This window comes from Arachis hypogaea, chromosome 17 (assembly GCF_003086295.3).
Source record: "Arachis hypogaea cultivar Tifrunner chromosome 17, arahy.Tifrunner.gnm2.J5K5, whole genome shotgun sequence".
In the NCBI taxonomy this organism is placed as follows: domain Eukaryota; kingdom Viridiplantae; phylum Streptophyta; class Magnoliopsida; order Fabales; family Fabaceae; genus Arachis; species Arachis hypogaea.
In genome coordinates, this window is record NC_092052.1 from 95384629 (window position 1) to 95395512 (window position 10884).

The following is a 10884-nucleotide window of genomic DNA, read 5'->3' on the forward strand; positions in this document are numbered from 1 at the left end:
AGCTGAAACCTCAATTAGTTTCTCTGATGCAGCAGAACTGCAAGTTTCATGGACTTTCATCTGAAGATCCCTTTCAGTTCTTAACTGAATTCTTGCATATATGTGATACTGTTAAGACTAATGGAGTAGATCCTGAAGTCTACAGGCTCATGCTTTTCCCTTTTGCTGTAAGAGATAGAGCTAGATTATGGTTAGATTCTCAACCCAAAGACAGCCTGAACTCTTGGGATAAGCTGGTCACGGCTTTCTTAGCCAAGTACTTTCCTCCTCAAAAGCTGAGCAAGCTTAGAGCTGATGTTCAAACCTTCAGACAGAAAGAAGGTGAATCCCTCTATGAAGCTTGGGAAAGATACAAACAGTTGACCAAAAAGTGTCCTTCTGACATGCTTTCAGAATGGACCATCCTGGATATATTCTATGATGGTTTATCTGAGCTATCAAAAATGTCACTGGACACTTCTGCAGGTGGATCCATTCACCTAAAGAAAACGCCTGCAGAAGCTCAAGAACTCATTGACATGGTTGCCAATAACCATTTCATGTACACTTCTGAAAGGAATCCTATAAGCAATGGGACGCCTATGAAGAAGGGAGTTCTTGAAGTTGATATTCTGAATGCCATATTGGCTCAGAATAAAATATTGACTCAGCAAGTCAATATGATCTCTCAGAGTCTGCATGGAATGCAAGCTGCATCCAACAGTACTCAAGAGGCATCTTCTGAAGAAGAAGCTTATGATCCTGAAAACCCTGCAATAGCAGAGGTAAATTATTTAGGTGAACCTTATGGAAACACCTATAACTCATCATGGAGAAATCATCCAAATTTCTCATGGAAGGATCAAAAGCCTCAACAAGGCTTTAATAATGGTGGAAGAAACAGGTTTAGCAATAATAAATTTTTTCCATCATCCACTCAACAACAGACAGAGAACTTTGAACAAAATACTTCTAATTTGGCAAACCTAGTCTTTGATCTGTCTAAGGCCACTGTAAGTTTCATGAATAAAACAAGATCTTCCATTAGAAATCTGGAAGCACAAGTGGGCCAGCTGAGTAAAAGGATCACTGAAATCCCTCCCAGTACTCTCCCAAGCAATACACAAGAGAACCCAAAAGGAGAGTGCAAGGCCATTGACATAAGCACCATGGCCGAACCTACAAGGGGAGTGGAGGACGTGAATCCCAAGGAGGAAGACCTCCTGGGACATCCAGTGATCAATAAGGAGCTTCCCTCTGAGGAACCAAAGGACTCTGAGGCTCATCTAGAGACCATAGAGATTCCATTGAACCTCCTTATGCCCTTCATGAGCTTTGATGAGTATTCCTCTTCTGAAGAGAATGAGGATGTTACTGAAGAGCAAACTGCCAAGTTTCTTGGTGCAATCATGAAGCTGAATGCCAAATTATTTGGCATTGATACTTGGGAAGTTGAACCTCCCTTGTTCATCAATGAACTAAGTGATCTGGATCAACTGACATTGCCTCAGAAGAGACAGGATCCTGGAAAGTTCATAATACCCTGTACCATAGGCAACATGATCTTTAAGGCTCTGTGTGACCTTGGTTCAGGAATAAACCTCATGCCCCTCTCTGTAATAGAGAAACTGGGAATCTATGGGGTGCAAGCTGCTAAAATCTCATTAGAGATGGCAGACAGTTCAAGAAAATAGGCTTATGGACAAGTAGAGGACGTATTAGTAAAGGTTGAAGGCCTTTACATCCCTGCTGATTTCATAGTCCTGGATACTGGAAAGGAAGAGGATGAATCCATCATCCTAGGAAGACCTTTCCTGGCCACAACAAGAGCTGTGATTGATGTTGACAGAGGTGAACTAGTCCTTCAATGGAATGAGGACTCCCTTGTATTTAAAACTCAAGGATCTCCCTCTGCAACCATGAAGAGGAAACAGAAAAAGCTTCTCTCAAAGCAGAGTCAACCAGAGCCCCCACAGTCAAACTCTAAGTTTGGTGTTGGGAGGCCACAACCAAACTCTAAGTTTGGTGTTGAACTCTCATATCCAAACTCTAAGTTTGGTGTTAGAGAATTTCAACAAAGCTCTGCACATCTGTGAGGCTCCATGAGAGCCCACTGTCAAGCTATTGACATTAAAGAAGCGCTTGTTGGGAGGCAACCCAATGTTTATTTATCTAACTATATTTTTCTTAGTTATATATCTTTGTAGGTTCATGATCATGTGGAGTCACAAAATAAATATAAAAATTGAAAATGGAATCAAAAACAGCAGAAGAAAAATCACACCCTGGAGGAGCATCTGTCTGGCGTTCAGCGCCAGAACAGAGCATGGTTCTGGCGCTGAACGCCCAAAATGGGCAGCTTCTGGGTGCTGAACGCCAGAACAGGCATGGTAACGCCAGAAATGGCACACAAATGGGCGTTGAACGCCCAAAATGGTCACCAACCTAGCGCTGAACGCCCAGAGTTGTGTGCAAAGGCATTTTTACATGCCTAATGGGTGCAGGGATGTAAATCCTTGAACACCTTAGGACCTGTGGACCCCACAGGATCCACTCAGGATCTGTGGACCCCACAGGATCCCCACCTACCTCCACTCACTTCTTCTCACCACTCTCTTTCACACAACCCCATAAACACTCTTCCCCAAAAACCCTTCACCAATCACCTCAAACCCTCTTCCCCATCACCTCTTCACCACTCACATCCATCCACTCTTCCCCATAAATCTACCTCATAAACTCCACCTACCTTCAAAATTCAAAACCAATTTCCCACCCAAACCCACCCATATGGCCGAAACCTTTCCCCCCTTCCCTTACCTATATAAAGCCCTCCATTCTTCATCAAATTCACACAACACACCCCTCTACACCCTTCTTGGCCGAACCACATCACCCTCTCCCTCTCCTCCATTTCTTCTTCTTCTTCATCTATTCTTTCTTTTCTTGCTCGAGGGCGAGCAAAATTCTAAGTTTGGTGTGGTAAAAGCATAAGCTTTTTGTTTTTCCATTACCATTGATGGCACCTAAGACCGGAGAATCCTCTAGAAAGGGGAAAGGGAAGACAAAAACTTCCACATCCGAGTCATGAGAGATGGAAAGGTTCATCTCCAAAGCCCATCAAGACCACTTCTATGATGTTGTGGCCAAGAAGAAGGTGATCCCTGAGGTCCCTTTCAAACTCAAAAGAAATGAGTATCCGGAGATCCGACATGAAATTCAAAGAAGAGGTTGGGAAGTTCTAACAAATCCCATCCAACAAGTCGGCATCCTAATGGTTCAAGAGTTCTATGCCAATGCATGGATCACCAAGAACCATGATCAAAGTAAGAACCCGGATCCAAAGAACTATGTTACAATGGTTCGGGGGATATAGTTAGATTTTAGTCCGGAAAATGTGAGGTTGGCGTTCAACTTGCCAAACATGGAAGAGAACGCACGCCCCTACACAAGGAGAGTCAACTTTGATCAAAGGTTGGACCAAGTCCTTATGGACATATGTGTAGAAGGAGCTCAATGGAAGGTTGACTCCAAAGGTAAGCTGGTTCAACTAAGAAGATTGGACCTCAAGCCTGTAGCTAGAGGATGGTTGGAGTTCATTCAATGCTCAATCATTCACACTAGCAACCGGTCTGAAGTTACTATAGACTGGGCCATCATGATCCATAGTATCATGATTGGAGAAGAGGTGGAAGTTCATGAGATTATACCTCAAGAACTCTACAAGGTGGCTGACAAGTCCTCTACCATGGCAAGGTTAGCCTTTCCTCACCTCATTTGCCACCTATGCAATTTGGCTGGGATTGACATAGAGGGAGATATCCTCATCAAAGAGGACAAGCCCATCACTAAGAAAAAGATGGAGCAAGCAAGAGAGCCCACTCATGGAGCTCAAGAGGCGTATGAAGCACATCACCATGAGATCCCGGAGATGCCTCAAATGCACTTTCCTCCACAAAACTATTGGGAGCAAATTAACACCTCCCTAGGAGAATTGAGTTCCAATATGGGACAACTAAGGGTGGAACATCAAGAGCACTCCATCATGCTCCATGAAATCAGAGAAGATCAAAAAGCAATGAGGGAGGAGCAACAAAGACAAGGAAGAGACATAGAAGAGCTCAGGGACATCATTGGTTCCTCAAGAAGGAAACGCCACCATCACTAAGGTGGATTCATTCCTTGTTCTTATTTCTTCTATTTTTCGTTTTCTATGTTATGTGCTTATCCATGTTTGTGTCTTCATTATATGATCATTAGTAGTTAGTAACTTTGTCTTAAAGTTATGAATGTCCTATGAATCCATCACCTCTCTTAAATGAAAAATGTTTGAATTCAAAAGAACAAGAAGTACATGAGTTTTGAATTTATCCTTGAACTTAGCTTAATTATATTGATGTGGTGACAATGCTTCTTGTTTTCTGAATGTATGCTTGAACAGTGCATATGTCTTTTGAAGTTGTTGTTTAAGAATGTTAAATATGTTGGCTCTTGAAAGAATGATGACTAGGAGACATGTTATTTGATAATCTGAAAAATCATAAAAATGATTCTTGAAGCAAGAAAAAGCAGCAAAGAACAAAGCTTGCAGAAAAAAAAGGGGCGAAAAAAATAGAAAAAAAATAGAAAGAAAAAGAAAAAGCAAGCAGAAAAAGCCAATAACCCTTAAAACCAAAAGGCAAGGGCAAATAAAAAGGATCCCAAGGCTTTGAGCATCAGTGGATAGGAGGGCCTAAAGGAATAAAATCCTAGTCTAAGCGGCTAAACCAAGCTGTCCCTAACCATGTGCTTGTGGCGTGTAGGTGTCAAGTGAAAACTTGAGACTGAGCGGTTAAAGTCAAGGTCCAAAGCAAAAAAAAGAGTGTGCCTAAGAACCCTGGACACCTCTAATTGGGGACTTTAGCAAAGCTGAGTCACAATCTGAAAAGGTTCACCCAATTATGTGTCTGTGGCATTTATGTATCCGGTGGTAATACTGGAAAACAAAGTGCTTAGGGCCACGGCCAAGACTCATAAAAAAGCTGTGTTCAAGAATCATCATACTGAACTAGGAGAATCAATAACACTATCTGAACTCTGAGTTCCTATAGATGCCAATCATTTTGAACCTCAATGGATAAAGTGAGATGCCAAAACTATTCAAGAGGCAAAAAGCTATAAGTCCCGCTCATATGATTGGAGCTATGTTTCATTGGTAGTTTGGAATTTATAGTATATTCTCTTCTTTTTATCCTATTTGATTTTCAGTTGCTTCGGCACAAGCAACAATTTAAGTTTGGTGTTGTGATGAGCGGATAATTTATACACTTTTTGACATTGTTTTTAGTATGTTTTTAGTAGGATCTAGTTACTTTTAGGGATGTTTTCATTAATTTTTATGTTAAATTCACATTTCTGGACTTTACTATGAGTTTGTGTATTTTTCTGTGATTTCAGGTATTTTCTGGCTGAAATTGAGGGACTTGAGCAGAAATCAGATTCAGAGGTTGAAGAAGGACTGCGGATGCTGTTGGATTCTGACCTCCCGCACTCAAAGTGGATTTTCTGGAGCTACAGAACTCGAAATGGCGCGCTTCCAATTGCGTTGGAAATTAGACATCCAGGGCTTTCCAGAAATATATAATAGTCCATACTTTGGCCAAGAATAGACGACTTAAACTGGCGTTCAATGCCAGCTCTCTGCCCAATTCTGGCGTCCAGCGCCAGAAAAGGATCCAAAACCAGAGTTGAACGCCAGAAATGGATCAAAACCTGGCGTTCAACTCCACAAATGGCCTCTTCACGTGGAAAGATAAGGCTCAGCCCAAGCACACACCAAGTGGGCCCCGGAAGTGGATTTATGCATCAATTACTTACTTATGTAAACCCTAGTGACTAGTGTATTATAAATAGGACATTTTACTAGTCTTTTTGACAATCTTTGATCAGTTGTATGCTATCTTAGATCACGTTTGAGGGCTGGCCATCTCGGCCATGCCTGGACCTTTCACTTATGTAATTTTAACGGTAGAGTTTCTACACTCCATAGATTAAGGTGTGGAGCTCTGCTGTTCCTCAAAGATTAATGCAAAGTACTACTGTTTTCTATTCAATTCATCTTATTTCGCTTCTAAGATATCCATTCGCACCCAAGAACGTGATGAAGGTGATGATTATGTGTGACGCTCATCACCATTCTCCCCTATGAACACGTGCCTGACAAACACTTCCGTTCTACATGAAATAAGCTAGAATGAATATCTCTTAGATCTCCTAACCAGAATCTTCGTGGCGTAAGCTAGAATGATGGCGGCATTCAAGAGAATCCGGAAAGTCTAAACCTTGTCTGTGGTATTTTGAGTAGGATTCAATGATTGAATGACTGTTACGAGCTTCAAACTCGCGAGTGCTGGGCGTTAGTGACAGACGCAAAAGGAGGGTGAATCCTATTCCAGCATGATCGAGAACCGACAGATGATTAGCCGTGCTGTGACAGAGCATGTGAGCATATTTTTCACTGAGAGGAGGGGATGTAGCCACTGACAACGGTGATGCCCTTGCATAAAGCCAACCATGGAAAGGAGTAAGACTTATTGGATGAAGATAGCAGGAAAGCAGAAGTTCAGAGGAACGAAGGCATCTCCATTCGCTTATCTGAAATTCTCACCAATGAATTACATAAGTATTTCTATCCCTATTTTATTATATTAAATTCAAAAACACCATTATCAATTTATATCTGCCTAACTGGGATTTGCAAGGTGACCATAGCTTGCTTCATACCAACAATCTCCGTGGGATTCGACCCTTACTCACGTAAGGTATTACTTGGATGACCCAGTGCACTTGCTGGTTAGTTGTATCGAAGTTGTGAACCATGGTATTGGCACCATGTTCTTGGCACCATTGCCAGGGAAAGAAAGAGCCATGAATTTTATATAATCAAAGTGTAATCACGATTGCGCGTACCAAGTTGCTCACGTTGCCAGGGATTGTTTGAGCCTGGACATCACAATTTCGTGCACCAATCTTGCAAGCTCCACTCCCTTGTGCTCTTCTTTGAATTCTTCCACCTCCTTGTAAGCTTCTTCAATTTCAACCTCTTCCTCTTGGTAGCTTTCTTCCAATTCAATCTCCTCTTCATTGCTTTCCAAGGGCATGGGAGGTTGTGCTTCTTCTTCTTTAATCTCCATGTCAAGTCCAATGGGAGAGGGTTCTATTGTAGATAAGGATTCATCAATGATTGAGTGCATCTCTTGATCATCCCCTTCAAAATCTTCAACCATGATATGCCTTGGAGGTTGTACACCCTCCTCAACATCAATTTCAAACATCTTTAAAGGAGACTCTATAACTTGACTTTCCCATGGAGGTTCCGCATCTCCGAAGTCTACAACTGCTTTTTCCTCTTCAATAATTGCTGCTTTGTCCAGCTATTTTAGTATAAAATCGTACTCATCCTTGATGATTTTCTTTCCATGACAACTCCTTTCAACTATTCCTTCATCTACAAGGGTCTCTCCTACCTCCACATGTTGGGCCTCCTCTTGCTCTAAGACAAAATCAGACTCCTCCTTGATGTCTTCCTTCACTAATTCTTCAACCACTCCTTCGACATCAAGGGTCTCTACTAGCTTCACCTGTAGGCCCTCCTCTAGCTTCTTATAAAGTATGAATTCGCGAAGACGATTCCTTTTCTCTTGTTCCTTGTTAATAGGCATAGCTGGGATCATCTTGCTCTTGGATTGATGGATATGGATGCTCTTCCATGGAGGGTGGTGATGGGATGGGGAGATCATTATGTGGTTGAGAAGGAAGTGCACTAGAGTTTGAGGGTTGAATATTGGAGGTAGAGGGTTGGTTCATGTGGGATATAAGATTTTAGAGTGTAGAGGTGGGACTAATGATGTTAGAGATGAGTGTGTTATTATCCAATGGAGGTTGGGGTGGATAGGAGGGTTCATTTGTTGGGAGAAAGGGCTCATAATATAGAGGTGGTTCTTCTTGATAAGGATATGGAGATGGTGAATATTGAGGTGGTGGTTCTGGGTGTGGTTCATGGGGTGGTTGGTGTGGTGGATAAGGATTAGGGTCATATGGAGGTAAATGGTGGAAAGGGGCTTGTGAGTATGGTGGTTCCAAGTTATGTTGGGGAGGTGGTTCATAAGCATATGATGGGGCTTGTTGGTAACCATAAGGGGTCCACCATATCTATCATCTTGGTACGCACCTCAGAATGGCTTTTGACCATAGTAATTTGGTGGAGGTGGTTTGTCACGAAAGGGTCCACCATAACTATTGTCTTAGTATGCATCACAGAATGGTTGTTGGTTATAGCGCATTGGAGGGGGGTTGTTGCCAAGAGGGTTGATCAAATCCTTGTGGCTCCTCCCATCTTTGATTCTTCTAACCTTGATGCCTATTTTCATTATAGTTTCCATTCCTTACAACAACATTGGAACCAAACTTGAAACCAGAGGGGTGAGAATTCATAGTAGCTAATAAAGATTAAAAACAAAAACAAATAAAAATGAGTGGAAATAAACTCCTAAAATTAAAAATACTAACAAAGAAACGAAAAAGAAAAATTATTTACAATAACCAATAATAAGGCACACGTTTGTAATTCCCCGGCAACGGCGCCATTTTGACGAGAGGACTTCTGCTAGTAAAGAATTTTATAAAAATAACCACGTTTTAGGTATAGCTTCTAAACCAACAAAGAATCCTTTTGTACAAAAACTTTGGTTGTCACAAGTAACAAAACCCAATAAAATTTATAACCAAAGTATTTAAACCTCGGGTCGTCTCTCAAGGAATTGCAGGGAAGTATGATTTATTATTGGTTACGGAAAAAGATATATTTTTGGGTTTTTGAATTAAAGAACAAGTAAATTAAATGATAAGAAAAATAAATTAATAATTAAGAAAACTTTTGGCAAGGTATGAGAATTGGAAATCCCATCCTAGTTATCCTTATCAGGTGTGATGAGAATTGTTATTGCTCCCACTTAGTTAACCCTTACTAAATGAAGGAAATTCAAGTGGACTAATCAACTTGATTCCTCAAGTCCTAGTCAACTCCTGTGGAAAGACACGCTTTAGAGGGGTCCAAATCAATCAGCAACTTCCAATTTTCGATCAACTGCTGAGTTTGATAACTCAAGTGTCACCAATTACTCAACCAAAGCCAAAAAGGAAAAAATCTAAATTATTTATATCATAAATAGAAGAAAGCAATCATAAATCTTAAATACCTCAAATTGCATTTAAACATAAATTTAAATCTAACATGGGAAGCTTCATAAGCCAAATTGGGAAAATAAACAAATTATAGCCATAGAATAAATAAAGGTAGAAGAGAAACTAAATTAAAGGAACATTCAACCTGAAACGAAGAAACAAACCTAAAACTAAGAGAAATCCTAAATCCTAAAACCTAAGAGAGAGGAGAGAGCCTCTCTCTCTAGAAAACTACATCTAAAAACCTAAAATTGTGAATATGAAAGTTGTATCAATGAATTGATTGATTCCCCCACTTTATAGCCTCTAATTTGTGTTTTTTGGACCAAAAACTAGGTCAAAAACAGCCCAGAAATCGCCCCCAGTGATTTCTGATACGTCCAGCACGCGGCAGAGTCACGCATGAGCGTCACGCGTGGATTGGATTTTTGCCAGGTCACATATGCGCGTGATCCACGCGTGCGCGTCACCTATCTTCAGGGCAGCTATGACAAATTATATATTGTTGCGAAGCCCCAGATATTAGCTTTCCAACGCAACTAGAACCATGTCATTTGGACCTCTATAGCTCAAGTTATGGTCAATTTAGTACTAGGAGGTCAGGCTGGACAGCTTTAGCAGTTCCTTCATTTTCTTGTATTCCTTCCACTTTTGCATGCTTCCTTTCCATCCTCTAAGCCATTCCTGCCCTGTAAACCCTGAAATAACTTAATGCACATATCACGGCATCAAATGGTAATAAGAGAGGATTAATATTAACAAATTTAAGGCCAAAGAAGCATGTTTTCAATCATAGCACAAAATCAGGAAGAAAAATGTAAAACATGCGAATTCTATGAATAAGTGTGAGTTTAGTGGATAAAATCCACTCAGTTAAATACAAGATGTACCACGAAATAGTGGTGCATCAGGATTCAACACATATGAAAGGGAGCTTTTTATTAGGTTTTAGTTTAGTTTTTCTTAGTATTAGGAAGCTTCCATAGGAGTAGGAGTAGGAGTATTGTAGCATTCCTCTCCTAGGGTTTATGCAATTTCAATTGTAGCATTTTATAGTAAGTTTGACTTTGGATTATGTTCCTTTAACTGTAAGTACTCTTTAATTTCTCTTTAAGTACATTGTCTTTCTTTTCATTTCCTTTAGTTCAAGTATTTTGTTTATAATTGCAACTTTGAGTTCTTGAAATTTTGATTAATGAATTTAATGTTTCATGCTTTTTTTATGCTTGTTTGGATGTTTATTGTTGATTTTGTGCACAATTGGTTATGGCTTTCTATTTTTCTTTACATTTTTCCATGCTTTACTTTCATGCACACAAGGTGTTTGTGAAAATACCAATTATGGATTTTGAGTAGATTTTCCCACCTTGGCTTGTGGTTTGAGTTCCTAGGATACTAGAGTCATAATGTCCGACATTTAGTGGTAATCCTTGGGTAGTTAGTTGACTCTTGTGTCCATTGACGCTAACCTTTTATCAACTAGTTTGGTAAGTAATCTAGGACTTATGGATTAAGGTTGCTTGACTTACTCCTCGATGGTTGGGGTTGACTAGGCGAGATTGACTCATCATAATTACCATAGTTGTGGTTATGGCGATGATAGGATTCCTTGGATCCTCATTTCCAAGTCAAGGCTCTTTTATTGCATTTATAGCATTGTCACTAAGTTTTGATCTTATTTCT

General features: G+C 40.4%; 1 non-coding gene across 1 annotated transcript; it reads right to left on the reverse strand.

The window, feature by feature from the left end:
* Positions 1 to 281: 281 nt before the first annotated feature.
* On the reverse strand, positions 282 to 389 carry LOC112767661 (small nucleolar RNA R71). The gene has a single exon (XR_003185103.1). It is a non-coding gene; the product is annotated as a small nucleolar RNA R71 (small nucleolar RNA).
* Between the last annotated feature and the right edge of the window lie 10495 nt (positions 390 to 10884).